This window comes from Periplaneta americana, chromosome 11 (assembly GCF_040183065.1).
Source record: "Periplaneta americana isolate PAMFEO1 chromosome 11, P.americana_PAMFEO1_priV1, whole genome shotgun sequence".
In the NCBI taxonomy this organism is placed as follows: domain Eukaryota; kingdom Metazoa; phylum Arthropoda; class Insecta; order Blattodea; family Blattidae; genus Periplaneta; species Periplaneta americana.
The window spans coordinates 37,191,839-37,209,047 of NC_091127.1; the positions used below are offsets into that span (position 1 = coordinate 37,191,839).

The following is a 17,209-nucleotide window of genomic DNA, read 5'->3' on the forward strand; positions in this document are numbered from 1 at the left end:
GCTACAATTAGGTTAGGTTACCTGTGAGAACGGGACCAATGTCAACTATGCCTTATTTCGACCGTTACTCCGTGCTACAGAAAAGCATTTTCCATAGCTCGACAAACGCATTCTAGCTATAGTGTGTAACGGGACTAAAGCTCATCTACACAGTTCAATTTTCAATGCGCGTATGGATACATTTTGGGAAGAATATTGAAAGAATCAAGTTTAAAACATACGTTCAATTAAGATGCATGAAGATTTTGTGTCTACATGGTACGCCGTTTTGAATGTCGTCTTCTCTGTGTAAATATATTAATTTAATATTAAATATAAATCTTGCATTCATTGCTTGACTGCGTAAAGTTGAAAAAAAAAGTTTAACCGTGTATATGCATCTTAATGGATTCATGCTAATCGATTTACGGGGAAACAGTTGGAGACACTGACTAAACAAAAGAACGACCATGCGATAAATTGATAGCGATAAATCTAGGTGCAAAAATTATCGCAATGTATGACTGTGATTGGTTTAGGGCAGTGGTCGTCAGCAGTCGCTGAAATGAGCAAAGGGTAAGCGGAGCCGTCCCGTTTGTCCGGTCGTGCAGCAGGAAGAGGTAAAGAGCATGCCCGCTAGCAGCTACGAGTGCACCATAGTGCAGTGTGTTCTCCGCGGGTAAGAGACGCTAGCCCTACGATGCTCTGTGGTGATGACCGCTGGTTTAGTGTGACCAGACGTCCTCTTTTGTCCGGACATGTCCTCCTTTTTAGGCTTTTGTCCGGGGTCCGGGCGGATTTAAAAAAATCAATAAATGTCCTTTTCGTAACTTGTATGATATGTCTGATATTTTGAAATTATCTGATTTGACGCCTTTCTAAAGTAATTTGATTGTACGTGACAGCAGCATCGACGGAATATACTCTTTGCCAACGATCATAACGCTCTTTGCTCCCCCTTGTTATGGCGTTGCTCAGAGGTAGCTAATAAATCGAGGTACGAATGTAAATCTAAATAAATATTTTCTGTCCTCTGTCTCCTTGATTTTCATATTTTGCTAACTGTAAAATCATTATTATTAAGTTTTTTTCATATGTATTTTGTAATAAAATAGATATTAACATACTTTTAAGCATGATATAAGCCTAAATATGTACTGTAAATATCTGTAATAAAATAGATATTGACGTAATTTAAAGTAATATAGATCTAGGTCTAAACCTAAGTAGGCCTACATATTTTTTGTCCTCTTTTTTCGAACAATATCCTCATTTTTTAAGCTTTGTGTCCTCTTTTTTATCTATGTGAATCTGATCACTCTATGATTGGTTGGAATTAAAAATTTCATTACACTTCATTGGTCGAAAATGGAATGACGTCATATAAGCGAAATAATCGAAGTAATGGCCCTGCTGATCGTCCGCATTAAAATTAATCGATTAAAGGACGAGGCGGCAGAATATCTAAATACGGTTCTGAGCATAGCTACACCAGTCCACACCTGTGGAGTAACGGTTAGCACGTCTAGCCGCGAAACCAGGTGGCCCGGGTTCGATTCCCGGTCGGGGCAAGTTACCTGGTTGAGGTTTTTTCCGGGGTTTTCCCTCAACCCAATATGAGCAAATGCTGGGTAACTTTCGGTGCTGGACCCCGGACTCATTTCACCGGCATTATCACCTTCATCTCATTCAGACGCTAAATAACCTAGATGTTGATAAAGCGTCGTAAAATAACCTACTAAAAAAATAGCTACACCTTAATACAGCAGTTGCGTACACAAAGATCACGAGATGCTCATTCATTGCGGTGCTAACCTGGAAGTGAAAGTTGGTTTAGCACGGCCTGAAAGAGAACTTGAGAAATGCAAATAAATAAATATTTAATGTGGCAAGTTAGATCAACATAGCAAATTGCCTGTTCAGATGTCATTCCCGCAATAATGAAAACGTGAAGTTCAACTGCGGTTGAATTGTTCCCATAAATCCTTATTGAGAATCACATACCAGTAGCTTCAATGTTTTGTAGATTATTCTCAGAGCGCCATTTATGTAATGTTTAGTCCAAATAAAAGGGCACAAAAATGTATCATAAAGATAACACTTTGTGTTGCATGTTTGCCATCTTCTCGAAATGGAAAGTTGTTTTGCAACGAAACATTAGTTTTAAAAGCTTAAGATTTTATTGCGTCTGTGTCTGTTTGACACAAAATTGAAGTTATTCTTGTAAGACCGGTTGAAATGTTCAACATCTTCCGAAGTTCTCGGACATTCAATAGTCATTAATGTTCATTAAAATAAGACGAGGGATATACCAGTAACAATAAATTGCATATGCAAGCAACACAATTTGTTGTCTTGTATATGATCTCACGATATGAATGTGATTTTCCTTAAAAAGCAGGAGTAGTTCCACGAACTTCAGGACTAAGGTAAGAGAGATTATTACTAGACGTTTTAAATGCAAGACTTTATTTTTCATACAACATTATAAAATATCTCCTAAAATGATATTACTTATATACAAGGTGTTAAAAATAACGTTTTGCAACGTTTCAGGGATAATAGAGGAGGTAAAAACAAATATCTTTTGTAAATGACAAAACTTTGGCAGATGCGCCGTTTATTGTGTACGTAAGTATTAGTATAATCCATAAAAAAAACAAGACCAATTGTCGTTTTAGAGGTGGTGTTCAAACTGCCGTCCATTGAAGGCATTGCACAACTGGTACTTTCGTACTATGAAGTGTCTGCAACACTCAAAAAGGCCAACATTGTCTTTAATAGCATGTGCAGCTTCAACAACGCGAGAAACTAAGTCTTCTGCCGTATCGATCGGTATCTTATACACAAAACGTTTCACGCCTCCCGACAAAAAGAAATCCAGTAGGGTTAGGTCCGGTGATTGAGGTGGCCACGGTACCGGCCCACCCCTGCCAATCCAACGATCGGCGAATGTAACATTTAGGTGGTTCCTGGCACGACGATCAAAGTGTGCAGGGGCACCATCATCCTGAAACCATATTCGTTCTCTGATGTTCAATGGGATATTTTCTAAAAGTTCTGGTAGGACGACGTGTAGAAAAACAAAATAATTACCACCACGAAGAGTGTCAGGCAACAGATAAGGCCCTACAAGATGGTCGTGCACAAACAGAACTAACCAATGTGTGTTGTGACGGAAGTCAAGTCATCTATACTTCAGGCCATCTTGCGGCAAAACGGCGCATCTGCTAAAGTTTTGTCACTTAAAACAGATGTTTGTTTTTACCTCCTCTATCATCCATGAAACGCTGTAAACGTTACTTTTAACACCCTACGACTTATTTCAGTGCTTCTCATATATATGTTTATGATCATAAATGCGAACTGCATTGGAAAACACATGCCTATTACTAGGGGGCGGATGTTGATGACCTAAAAATCTACTGAAAATGATCATTAAAATGCCTTTAAACTAAAGGAAAAATGACATGAAATTAAAAGAAAATGACATTTAAATATTATTCACCGTACTCGCACCATAACGTCTTAAAAATCAGTCACCTGGTTTCAATGACTGCTCTGCAAATCTCTGAGAGAGGAGGCAACTTCCCGGAATTTGGCTAAGATAAAGAAAAGAACTTGCAACAAAATGATGATTTTAAGAGAAAACTATGGATTTTAATGAGGCTTTACATTGTGTTTCAATCAGGGGTGGTCCATATCGGTGCCTTCATTCTCTGTCTCCTCCTTCCGTGCTTCACTTTTGTTACCAGATCTTCCAGATGAGAGAATGTGAGCGCAGAGTGCATTCTTGCAATCTTTGTGTTAAAAATATTGTGTACTACAGTAGACATCCCTTCCGAACCACGTTGAGGACACAACGTCCTGTCCAGTATATGATGAAAATTTCCCCCCTTCCAAACATAAAATCTAAAGACACCCTCGTACCGAGAAAAAAAAACAGTAGCGGTCAAAGTCCTCACTTAAACTAAGCTGCTGTCAAGCATTTTATATTACTTCCGTTGTGTGAAGTGAAGCCTTCAGTGGAATGAGGGATGGACTTTAGAATTTGTTCCAAACTATAAAACTCAAACTTCACTGTTATTCACTTATTCAGTAGGTAATTACTACTGAACTATTTGGTTAGAAAATGATTTAACAGATCTATTGGTAAAGAAGAAAGTAAAATGCATTCCAAATTATCTAAAAGATCTTTAAAGTATTAAAAATAACCAAAAAATGTCGAAAAAAAATAACGTATTAGTTCAAAAACGTAAAAAACTGCATAAATTACAATAAAATAAATTGCTTTTTTACGTTGATATTAACATAGAAAGAATTTCTATATTAATAGGCATCGTCCTAACGTGAAAAATAAGATGACATTTCATCGACATCCACTCCTATCTAATACATATGGCTACATTGTTTCGTTGCTATTTATGAAATGTGATATGAACGGAGGATGTACAGACGTAACGGATTATTCTAAATTATTTCATATTTAAAAAATATTTTTTTTTCCAATGTAGACCTGTATAACTCATTCAATATAACTAAAACAAGCCGAAAATGTAATTAAATACGGTATGAGATTCTGTGATTAGATACAGCAGTAACTATATGAATAATCTTTCAGCGTAAATAAAAATATTACTGACAATTATTAAGAATGGAAGCATCTGAAATGTGGATATGGAGAAGAATGGAACATGTAAAGTGGACAGACAGAATAATAAATGAAGCTGTGTTGGAAAGAGTAGGTGAAGAAAGAATGATGCTGAAACTGATCAAGAAGAGGAAAAGGAATTGATTGGGTCACTGGCTGAGAAGAAACTGCCTACTGAAGGATGCACTGAAAGGAATGGTAAACGGGAGAAGAGTTCGGGGTAGAAGAAGATATCAGATGATAGGCGATATTAAGATATATGGATCATATGAGGAAACGAAGAGGAAAGCAGAAAATAGACAAGATTGGAGAAAGCTGGGTTTACAGTGAAAAACCTGCCCTTGTGCAAAACACTTAAGAAAAGATATTCCAAGACAACAAATATATTAAACAGATTTGAACCTCATAAATGACACCAATATGGCATGAGGCAAATAAGCAGGGCATAATGAAGTTGCGTGACCAGTTCCTTTGTCTCTACATCGCTGACTAATAACATATTCATCAGACTTCAAATATACCGAGTGCAGATATTCAGAGCGATTAGCTCATATCTATGTAACAAGAAAGTTTAATATCATATTTGTGGAAATGTTTTTTTACCACAAATGTTTAACACCCTCTCATTCGGTAACTATTGCGAGTAGGATCGTGATTTTTGTCCATATCGATAGAAAATCTAATAAAGAATCATTTATCTCTCTGGCATATTTTCATAACCTGGACGGTTTTCGTGTAAATTTATTTTAAAACCACTGATTTCAAGTCACTGAACGATGCGAGCAGATTGGAACGCCGTAGCGAGAGAGGGAGGTTTGCGTACAAAGACAGCTCTAAGTTCGTTGATTTCTTACATCTGTATTACGAGAAGAAAGACGACTATGTTAGCGGCGATGTTGCCAGACCGCTGAAACTTCCAACTTAATTTTATAATTAATCGTGCATTTAATCACGAAACGTAATAAAGGTTTCTATTCCTTTAAGTGTACCCTATCGTTCCTTTCAATCTGCAGGGTTATTTCACTTCTCACCTGCATACAATAATATTGTTCTTCCTCTGATACATCGTCAAATGAGATGTAGTGCCTGATAATAAATGTACAGCGTTAAGGCTCATTCACAATGAAAATTAAACATAACGTAAGCGTTAACTTAAAAATGTAAACGTTACGGTAAAGTCAAGAACATTCACGTTAGGAACATAAACATAACCGCAAAGATACTTGGTAACCATGGAAACATAACAACGACGCCATTTCATCATATTCTGTCGTGTACATCAGCGCTCCACGATTGTGTACTGTTTGCAAATCACGTAAGCATAAGCATGAAAGTTTGTAGTTTGCAAACTTTCATGTTAACGTCTAACGGCAATGTTTATGTCAATGTTTATGTGAATCATTGCGAATGATCCCATTTGATAACCTGGCCGCAAACTTCTGTGTTTATGTTACGGTTATGTTTAATTTCCATTGTGAATGGGCCTTTAGACACAAAAAATGACCGCTCTCCTGTAGCATGAATTTGTCTCTAAGTCCACTTCGGGCAGAGCCTGGTTCACACCGCTAAGGGAAGAACGTTTATTTTGCACCTAATTCACTCCTTGAACATACTGTATTTTCGTTACAGATTATTCATAACACTTGACCTATAAATAGACAGAAAAAACAACAAACAAATAAAACAAAGGAAAAACAGAGCGGGGCCGTGTATAAGAAATTCCTTCACGTGTTAACCTAAATTCTTACGGAATCAACCGAAGTCTTCCGAAGGAGACTTAAACAAAAACAAAATTGACCGACTGCCATTCTTAAGACAGTGATGTCAAAGTAAGCGCATTTTTCTGACCTTGACGTCGTGCGCGGGCATCAAGCGTTAGGTATGGAAAGAGAAAGGATTATGTAAATGTATAAGCAGCCTGTTGGATTAAGAAAACAGTGGTGTGCAACCTTCAAACAGAACGCGAAATTTTATATCGTTATTTTTATATGGCTATTTGCTGTTTGGTATTATCTATATTGTCTGTAAAACAACAGTATTAACCCAATTTCTTAACATTGCTGTTGTTTTTTAAACGTTAATAACATAACAAAGAGTTAAAAAGGAATATACACATACATTCCATAGTAGTATACAACTATACTGCACTTAGTGTATGAAACATCATTAATAAAGAAAGTGACATCCCAAAGAAAGAGACTGAGTATGACATGATAAGTTGTAATTGATATTGATTGTATTTTTAGCTTTATAAAAATAATCAATAAACTAATCAAAACAATATTTTAGTACAAGTTACTTACTTTAACTGTAACTAATATTACATAACAAAGTTGATATTGGTGCACAACTTTCTATCATCAGAATATCAAATTATTTTCTCGAATTCTGCTGAAGCTATAGAGCTGACGTTTTTACAACACATGGGCACATATCTTTTGTTGCTTTCTTAATTCATTTCCTTACAAACATTTTCCATGTGAATATTTTCAAATTTTCAGTATACTATCTTCAGTAATACGTATTTGCGATATATTAGATTTACGAAAACATTGTTTCATCACCTGTAAGGCTACTAAATAAAGATATATAAAAAATTCACTTTTCTGTAAAAAAATTGAGAAAATATTCCTTTTGAATAAAAGAGCAAACTTGTGAGAAACAAGCATTAAAATTAAAATTTACATTCTTATAATGCATTTATACTTCTCAGACAAATCTAAAAGTTAACATGCATACAGTTTTAATAAGTTCTCTTCCCTTTATCCATTGAATGAGTGCTGGCCATCCCTGTATATAGCTCGACCAGGCGGCATATACAGAGACATAATTTTATTTTTACTTCAATTTTTATTGTACCTGAGTTTTTGAATGTACTTCACTCCCACCCCTTCTACTAAGGAAGTTCCAACTCCACACAGAACCAAGACCGTAGATAGTAAGCAGTACTGAGTTACTGAGTATAGTTCGTTCCAGAAATATGTTCGCGTTTTCCAGTGACGAAAGAGCTTTCAATATTGAATCATATTTTCGCACAGGTACTGTCCGTTTGCCTACGTCGCATCCCGATTTCCTCCACCTGCTTCTGCTCGCCCCTCTGTGGGCTGTCTTAGCTCTTTCCTGAAAACATTAATTTCTCTTAGGAATTGGAAGTTTACGTAATATTATACAGCTGTTTAATTTAACTTAAATAAAAGGGCCTCGTTAAGTAATTAACTGTCACGTGATTTCCTCCCTTTCTACAATCCTGCGGCATAACTACTTGGACGGACAGTAGATAGCATGTCTGAGTAATTTTATATTTTCGGGTCGGGCAGAAGTGAAGATTGAATTTACAGTACGTGGAGTAGGTACAGAAGTATTTGAACATGAGTTACTAGTACGAAGGACGAAACTGGCAATTGGAATTAGATGCAGTAGTCTATAGTGCGATAATATGCACAAAAGAACTGAAGCCTGTATCGAAATGAACGGCCACCATTTTCAAAATTGTGTTTAAATATTCATATTATGATTATTTTTCAATTTAACTTCTTTCTCTATATTGTACGCTAATGTGCTGTAGACAGTATACATTGCATAATGAATACGTTCGCATGGACAACTCACTTCCTGGGTAAAAACACTTATTCTTAATACAGTACTGTACTTTGATTAAAGAAAAACCTAATGAAAATTATCAAACTCAAAAATCACGATATTTCCTAGTTTACGTAAATGGATGAACTACTTTTCTTCCTTCCTATACCTAGTAGAGTGATTTGTGTTTTACGCCAGTATCATCGAACTCCAGTCTTGGAGGGGGGAGCAAGCGGTGTTTCCGGTTCTCTAAAGGTATAGACAGGTTAATATTAAAAATGTTAGTAAAAATAAAATGATGTCCCTGTACTACCTCTTTCGTCTGTCTCTTTCCTTTCCGCTCTAAAGCGCTCAGGCTCTCCTGAGCTCTAAAGCGCGCTCTTGTGCCTATGGGCTTCTTTTGACATGACTACTTTAGAGCAACACAATGTGTACTTTCAGCTGATTACAGCGGGCAGCATTGCAAGATCTCATAATTCGTGTGTTTTAATGCACGTTTTTCTGCAAACCTGTTCAAAATATAGCAAGGAATCACTCACCATAATTAATGACATTAGTTACGGTTCATCCTGTATATATTAATCCTTAGAAAAACCAAATTAATGAACATTTTGCTAGTTATTTCTATCAGTCAACTACTCACGCAATTCTTGGTAGTCACAAATACAGGCAACAAATATATCAGTATGTTTGTATGTAACAAAAAGTTGTAGGTTTGTAAGGATTACGTAACTTTGTGGTTCTTATTAAGGCCGTCGTTCAAGGTAAAATTGATGTCGGGTTTATTAACAACACTATATCTGACAAAGAAAAAAAAAAAAGAAACGAATTGTTTTTCTCCTGTTTGCCTTGATATTCTTCTTAATCTGTTTTCAATTAGCCTATGTTTTGTTACCATTCCAACGTTCCGCCTGTATCTTTTGACTTTCAAAGAGTCCTTCAGACAATGGTTTCTAATCAACAATTATGACTTTCCTTTCTTTATAGTCTTGAATTTTTCTGGCCCTTAAAGGACGACATAGTGTCTGAAGTTAACCAAAGATGCTCCTTACCTTTATTAGTTTCGCAAACTTCCTCTTGAGCCTGAAAAAGCGCCAAACATAAGACTTTTGAATGATACGCAATACAGATCTTCTCGTTAATTTGTTTAAATAAGATTTCGTGACCATTAAAGGACCTTCGCCTATGATACCTAAAGGTGATCAAGGATGACTTTTCTTCGTAATAGCCGCCACGCCTCAACTTTGTATGTACCCTCCCCACTTTGCATTTGAGAATAGCTTTCTGTAAGCGAATCTACTAATAGGTCTCCCTTTCCATATCATCCCTGATGTTAGACCGATATGTAGATCCGAAACTTTGGATGTAACATCTATGATACGATGAAAGAATCCAAAAATGTCGTAGAAAATTTTAATGTATTTTACATTTTGGATATTACCGCTTTTGAAAATACATTCTCTCAATCTATACAAAATATCTCATATATACGAGTAATCTTAATAATAATTGGATGGACATATGCCAAAGCGAACTAAGTTCAAAAACTGAAAATTTGATGATATATGTGTACCTGGTCTTACATGATCATTCTTTCTTGTGCCCAAGTAGATTGAAATTATCTCTACCAAAGAAACGTTGGAAGACAATTCTGTTATGGCATACGATTGGTACGACTGTTTTTCTTCCGCCAGAATGAATCGTATTTCATTTTAGTGAAATAACATGTACAAAGTACAGTCTTAATTAATCTTCCCTGAAGAAGTAAAAATTCGTGCTCAGGGAGCTATCTAAACACATACTTAACACAAACAAAGATAATTATTTGACACAAAGTGGGCCAAGGAAAAAAAATTATAGGAATATATGAACTTTAAAAATACAATTTCAATTTTAACAATTTAAATCATGCAAATACATATACATATTAAATCAATATATATGCTTTAAAAAATTAAATTCCTAACGCTATTTTTTAAATTTCTGATGCTAAAATTTTCCAAATTTGTGTATTTTTCAATTATTTTATTTTATAACCTTGGACCAAAACAGGTACCATAGCTAAGATCTGTGTCCTTGTGAAACACTTTCGTTCCTCTAGTCGTATAAAATCGGATCTTTTAGTTCCATATTTATGATGATACAATTTGGATTTTTATGTATGAAGCTTAATAAGGCAATTTAATGAATCTGTTTGATTTTCAAAACATTAAAATCAATGAACAAAAGCTAGGATGAGTAATCAATTGGTTTATTAAGGCATATTTTAATTATTCTTTTATGAATAAGTATTAGTGAAGTGAGATTAGAATTACAACCATTTCCCCATCCTAAAATTCCATACTGGAGAATGGATTGAAATAAAGATAAATAAATGAGACGTAAAATATTAATTGGTAAATATGACCGAAGTATAACAAAGGTATAAATTATTTTACGTAATCTATTGCATAAATATGTAATATGTTTATTCCATGTAAGTGTTGGTCGATTGTAACGCCTAAATATTAACTTCTGAGGATTCGATTAATAAGGGACGTTCACAATTTTGAGAAAAACAATCTGAATGATGAATTTTGAGCTAAAAGAAGATTGAGGAGATTTAAGACCACTGGACCTTAGTGAAAACGGAACAACAGTTGTTTTGAATGTGTTTAAGGAAAGAGCGTTTGAATCAAACCACTCTTTAATTACCTGTAATCCATTATTCTCATTAATGTAAATGCCTTTCCAAGACTTTTCACCAAAAAGAATTACGGTATCATCGGCATATGAACATATAACCCCATTATATTTGCGTAAATCAGATGACAACAAATCATTTATATATATCAAGAATAAAATTGGACCGAGAACAGTGCCCTGAGGGACCCCTGCTTTTATGTTTTGAGTAAAACTAAATTCATTGTCAATTTTAGTTACATGATTTCTGTTATTCAAATATGACTTAAATACACTTAGAACATGAACATTAATGCCTAATAAGTTTAGTTTCTCTAATAAAATATCATGGTTAAGGGAATCAAATGCTTTTCTAATATCCAAAAATATACCCAAGCATTTATTCCCTTGGTCTAACTCATATATGATTTTGTTTGTAACATATGAAATAGCATCGTCTGTGCCAAGTTTATTTCGAAAACCGAATTGGTTGGAAGAAAGTACGTAGTATTTGTCCAAATAATTTAATAGACGACTTTTTATACTTTTTTCTAAGATTTTAGATATACATGAGAGTAAAGGTAGTGTTCCCGATGTGTCGGTTATCGCGCCACGCGACGCCAAAAATGCCATTCCGCCTGAAGGTTAAGCAGCCGACGGTGCAGTGTCTGCAACTCTTTTAACACTCTTGTGAGACGAGGTATTCTGCAATTGAATAACTTGTATCGCTAATTGCAGACACTGCAGGCGAAGTCTGAGATCTACTACTAATTGAAATATTTTTCTACTAGTGGCTTGTGCAGCAAGTGCTGCAAACTAAGTTTATTACACGTTTAAATAAAAATTTTTCAGATTTATTTTCAATGAAGAATACCAGACATTTTGAAAGTTATTTGCTTCCGTAATAATGAAACATACTCCCTCTGAATGGTTTTTTATGCCAAATACTTTTTCCTGAACCTATCCACCTTCAGTTTTTGAGTTTCAACGCGAAAACGCAAGTGACAATGTCAGGATTGTCAGTGGGTTTTTCATGTGCGAACAATAGACATAGCATCTTGGTATAGCTGCTGCATGTAGAGCTTGAAATGTAGAGGTAATATCATTTTATCCTGCTAAGAGATCTTGCTGAAATGATAGGGAGACTACATAATTTTGTAGGCTTCTTATTTTTATCACTAAGTAATACCTTCTGCTCTTTCTTTTGGAACAGTAATTTTTGAGCTCTCTCGAGCCAATATTGAAGAGAATGGCGCATAGAAATATCTACACCACACAGCCATTAAATATATACATAAAAAACCCAATCCTACTTCATCAATAAGTATAAAAATATTTGATTTTAATAACAATATTATTATCTTACGTAAGTCTTGTAGTTATATACTATATAACCGCCACTCAGTAAGATCTAATTTAATATATTCTCTACATATACTTACATAACCCCAAAACGTTTCATTTTCATATCAATATAGCATTAATATGTATAATTAATGCAAAATAGTCACATCAAGGCATTAACTGTAATAATATTTTATTTCCAATGGTAATAATGTCATCAAACCACTTCAAATTTTGTAGATTTTAATATCCACTACACAGCTGTACTCAGAAAATTGCGCACCTCAGAATCAGACCTGTAAATTATTTTAGCAAGTCTCGAAGTTTTTAATAACCAATTGAATTTGAGCTCTAAATATGTCCGCAATCCTGCAGGTCATGGCCTTCGTGTAATAGCCTATTGTTTATTGTATTGTGTGTTTTGTCTTATATTGAAATGCAATTAGTTCTCAAAACTGACGAAAGAGGGATTTTGGAAAATAAGAAAATTATGTAGGAAAACTAATGATTCACTCAAAGTTACTAATTTTTGAAAATCCTTGGATGCCAAGCTTCAAAATGACGGTTCATTCATTAAAATCCAATTTCCATTACCAATTCAAATTATATAATATACACTCAGGGACAAAAAAACCGGACACTTTAATATTTGCTGGTATTTTGCAAAATATTATCTTCTCATACAATATTATGGCAGCCATCTGTTGTTATGTTATGTTGTTGATTGTTTTTTGTTTTATAAACAAGCCATTACAACCAAATATTCCAATTTTACTTTCGGAGTCTCAGCTGTAACAATTTTGTCTCAACCATTTTGTGCTTCATTATCGTTATCATTCGTTATTTCTTTATTTTTACATTTTCTGAGTTTAAGTGGGGTTGTAACATTTGTCTTAAAACAAGATGCGACCTGAAGATGTGGCTCGAGCTGTAGCCCTTTACGATGATGGACGCAGTGTACTTACATTGCAAATGTTATCAATATGGCTAGAAGCACAACCCATGATGCCATAAAACGGTATAGAGAGATCCTAGAATATACCAGAAGACCAGGTTCGGGTCGTCCAAGAGCTACAAATCCAAATGAAGACAGGTATATGGTGTTGAGAGTTCTTAGGGAACGCAACCTGCCAGCTACTAGTGTAGCCCAGCAATTTGTTAACATGCATGGACGCCCAATTTTGGCCAAAACAGTTAGAAGGAGGTTGAAAGCAAGTGGACTGATATCAAGTAGACCTGCAACTGGTTCCAGACTTCTCAGGATGCATCGAGTTGAACGACTGCGTTTTGCAAATGATCACAGGGATTGGAGAAATGGACAGTGGAGCTGTGTTCTGTTCACCGATGAGTCCCATTTCAATCTGTGCTCACGTGATGGACGTGAAAGATTTTGGATAAGGAGGGGAGAACGATTTCCACAGTGTTGCATTTCCGAAAATGTGCCGCATGGAGGTGGTGGAGTGATGGTTTGGGCAGGAGTGTGTACGGATGCTCGTACAGTGTTGGTTTTTGTTGAAAATGGAAGACTAACAGCTGATAAGTATATAAATGAATGTTTGGCTGATCATGTTGTGCCATTTGGCCAATTTGTAGGCGATAATTTTGTTTTAATACATGATAATGCACGGCCGCATATTACCCATGCGGTCGGAGATTATCTCCAAGAAGTGGGAATCCATGTTCTTCCATGGCCAGCAAGGAGTCCAGACATGAACCCAATTGAACACGTGTGGGACATGCTGGGACGGCATGTTAAGAATAGACGACCGACACCAGAATCGTTACAAGAGTTGAGGCGAGCACTTGGCGAAGAATGGGAACTTATTCCTCAAGAAGACATTGCTAACCAAATTGAGAGCATGCCAAGACGTATGGCTGCAGTTATTCAAGCCAGAGGGGGTAATACCCGTTACTAAAAAGAGTTTTTAATGTTTAAGGCACCATAAAATGAAAAAAAAACAGTTAGACCAAACGATGCCATAGTTATACGCCCTTTGTAATTTTTTGTAAATTTTCTCATCAGAGATTTTTTTTTCAAATGTTGTCGTATGAGGTGCTAAATGAAGCATTATTTTGTTTAAATGGGTTTTGTTTCATTTTGAAATAATTGGTAACAAAATACAAGCAAATATAGAAGTGTCCGGTTTTTTTTTTGTCCCTGAGTGTATATCAAATTTCAATGGATGTGGAGCTACAGCTGTTTGAATGTTACGCGTAGCAAGCCTTGATATGGTATGAAGGAACGACAAATGACTACGTACAAAGGAATAATACGTGTTGCTCTTCCGAGATCGCCTGAGGGCAGCACTGTTCATAATGGACTGTAGAGGAACAGTCGTTTGCAGTTTTTTTTGTAGCACGTATGGATGACAAGCAATCAGCACTCTGAATAACATGGATATGTATTAGATCCGTGGAAGAGCGTGAAGATCTTAAATGATAGTCTACACCAGGGCCGGCAAGGAATACTCCCCACTTTGACAATACAGAACTGGAGCGTGCCTGTATGGCAACAAGCTGAGTGTCTGCAGTACTGTGTGGTGACGTGAACTATATACAGGGACATCACTTTATTTTTACCAACATTTTTAACATTAACCTGGCTATACTCTGAAACACTGTTGCCCCCTTCCATTACAGGAGTTTGATGTTACTAGTGCAATATGTAAACAAATCATTTTACTAGCTATAAGAGGAGAGAAAAGTAGTGTATCCATTTATGTTCTAATGAAATACGATATTAAGATTTTCAGTTTGATCACCACTTTTGCGGAATTCATCAAAATACAGCAGAGTAGTAACATTTTTTTTTCAAAAACTCAATTTTTCAGGTGGCTATGTTCGTTATGTAATGTCTACTTTATTTAGCATATTAATTATTAATGTTAACATACAATATAGAGAGTGCACTTTAATTGAGGGGGTCATATATAAAGGGCTGTAAGTGCACTTAAGTTACTTTTGAGAAAATGGGGTTTAAATATTTAAGCTTTCGTAAAATCGGTGAAATTTTTATTTAAATTTTAATATGTGATGCGATTAAAATATCCCTTTGCCACTAAAATTTCAGATACTTTAGCTTACACTGGATGCACTTAACTCATGTTATTACAAATGTCACTAGCATTCCTTTGCTTCTAGCCACCTCAATTCAAAATAAGCTAATCAGAATTTTTAAACAAGTTGCTGAAAATGGTTGCCGTTCATTACAATGCAGGCTTCAATTCTTTACGCACATTATTAAAAACATTTTGAAGCATATTCTCTGAAATTGAATTTATCGTTTCTTGAATATAATTTTTTAGTACGTTATTATTACTATAGGTTCTTTCTTCTATAGAAAACGCAACCATATTTCTGAAACACACTATACACTGCAGTGTTTACTTCACTGCTTGAAGACTTCGAATGCAACAGCAGCCGTAAGTTTGTGTGTCTGGCGGGAACAAGGACATTAGTGAAGGGGTGGGAGTGAAGTACATTCAGAAATGCAGGTACAATAAAAATGCAAGTAAAAATAAAATGATGTCCCTGTACTTGTGCCACAGTCTAGTATACGAAGCTCAATACGTAGTAAATATGCATCCATAGATAGTTGCTAACCAATAGAATCGCTACTATCGCCTCATTACAGACAATGCGAAATAGTACGGCACAGTCTATTGTTCCTAGTATCCTCAAAACTCAAGCTTCGTGACTCTTGTGCTGTACATTAGCGGCGCGGTGGTGGAAGGTCATGCTTATTTCTTATCAGTAGTACCACTGCTTGTGTGATTGTAAATGAATTGTAACTAATAAAACAAGCAGTAACTACAGAAAGAAACTAAATTACTAGTAACTAAACATGTTTATTCTACTCGTAATAAATTATAATCCGATTTACTACGCTTGAACGGTTAGCGCGTCTGGCCGCGAAACCAGGTGGCCCGGGTTAGATTCCCGGTCGGGACAAATTACCTGGTTCAGGTTTTCTCGGGGTTTTCCCTCAACTCAATATGAGCAAATGCTGGGTAACTATCGGTGCTGAACCCTGGACTCATTTCACCGGCATTATCACCTTCATCTCATTCACACGCAAAATAACCTAAGATGTTGATAAAGCGTCGTAAAATAACCTACTAAAAAAACAAAAACTATGCTTGAATAATAGTAGCCTAGTAGTAGTAGTAGTAGTAGTAGTAGTAGTAGTAGTAGTAGTAATAGTAGTAGTAGTAGTAGTAATAGTAGTAGTAGTAGTAGTAGTAGTAACAACAATAATAATTATAAAAAATATATTGTAGTAAACAAATTACAACTTTCACATTAAATTTCTTGTCAAAGAAAACAACATTATCACAGTTTGTAAATCTAAAACTTTATAAACGACATAAGTGTACCTAGCAAACAAGCACAATGTACTGAAAATAATTAAAGTAACAGAAACGAATGCATGAATTTCATACACGCAAACATTTTTGAAAATCAGAATACAAAATAATAAATATATCTTACTGCAAAAAAAAAAAAAAAAAACAAAAAAAAACACGGGTTTACAAAGGTCCTAGATTTTGTTTTTTCCTCTCTCTACATCAGCTTCTTGTCTATGCGGATGACGTGAATAGGTTAGGAGAAAATCCACGAACTATTAGGGAAAACACGGAAATTTTACTTCAAGCAAGTAAAGCGATAGGTTTGGAAGTAAATCCCGAAAAGACAAAGTATATGATTATGTCTCGTGACCAGAATATTGTACGAAACTGAAATATAAAAATTGGAGATTTATCGTTCGAAGAAGTGGAAAAATTCAAATATCTTGGAGCAACAGTAACAAATATAAATGCCACTCAGGAGGAAATTAAACGCAGAATAAATATGGGAAATGCCTGTTATTATTCGATTGAGAAGCTTTTGTCATCTAGTCTGCTGTCAAAAAATCTGAAACTTAGAATTTATAAAACAGTTATATTACCGTTTGTTCTGTATGGTTGTGAGACTTGGACTCTCACTTTGAGAGAG

General features: G+C 35.4%; 1 protein-coding gene across 1 annotated transcript in view; it reads left to right on the forward strand.

Moving 5' to 3' along the window:
• Positions 1 to 2,264: 2,264 nt before the first annotated feature.
• The window catches only part of LOC138708940 (ejaculatory bulb-specific protein 3-like), a 41,370-nt gene continuing 26,425 nt past the window's right edge, over positions 2,265 to 17,209 (forward strand). The window contains exon 1 of the mRNA XM_069839322.1: positions 2,265 to 2,408. The gene's annotated coding sequence lies outside the window, so the exon portion shown is untranslated. The remainder of the gene's footprint in view (positions 2,409 to 17,209) is intronic.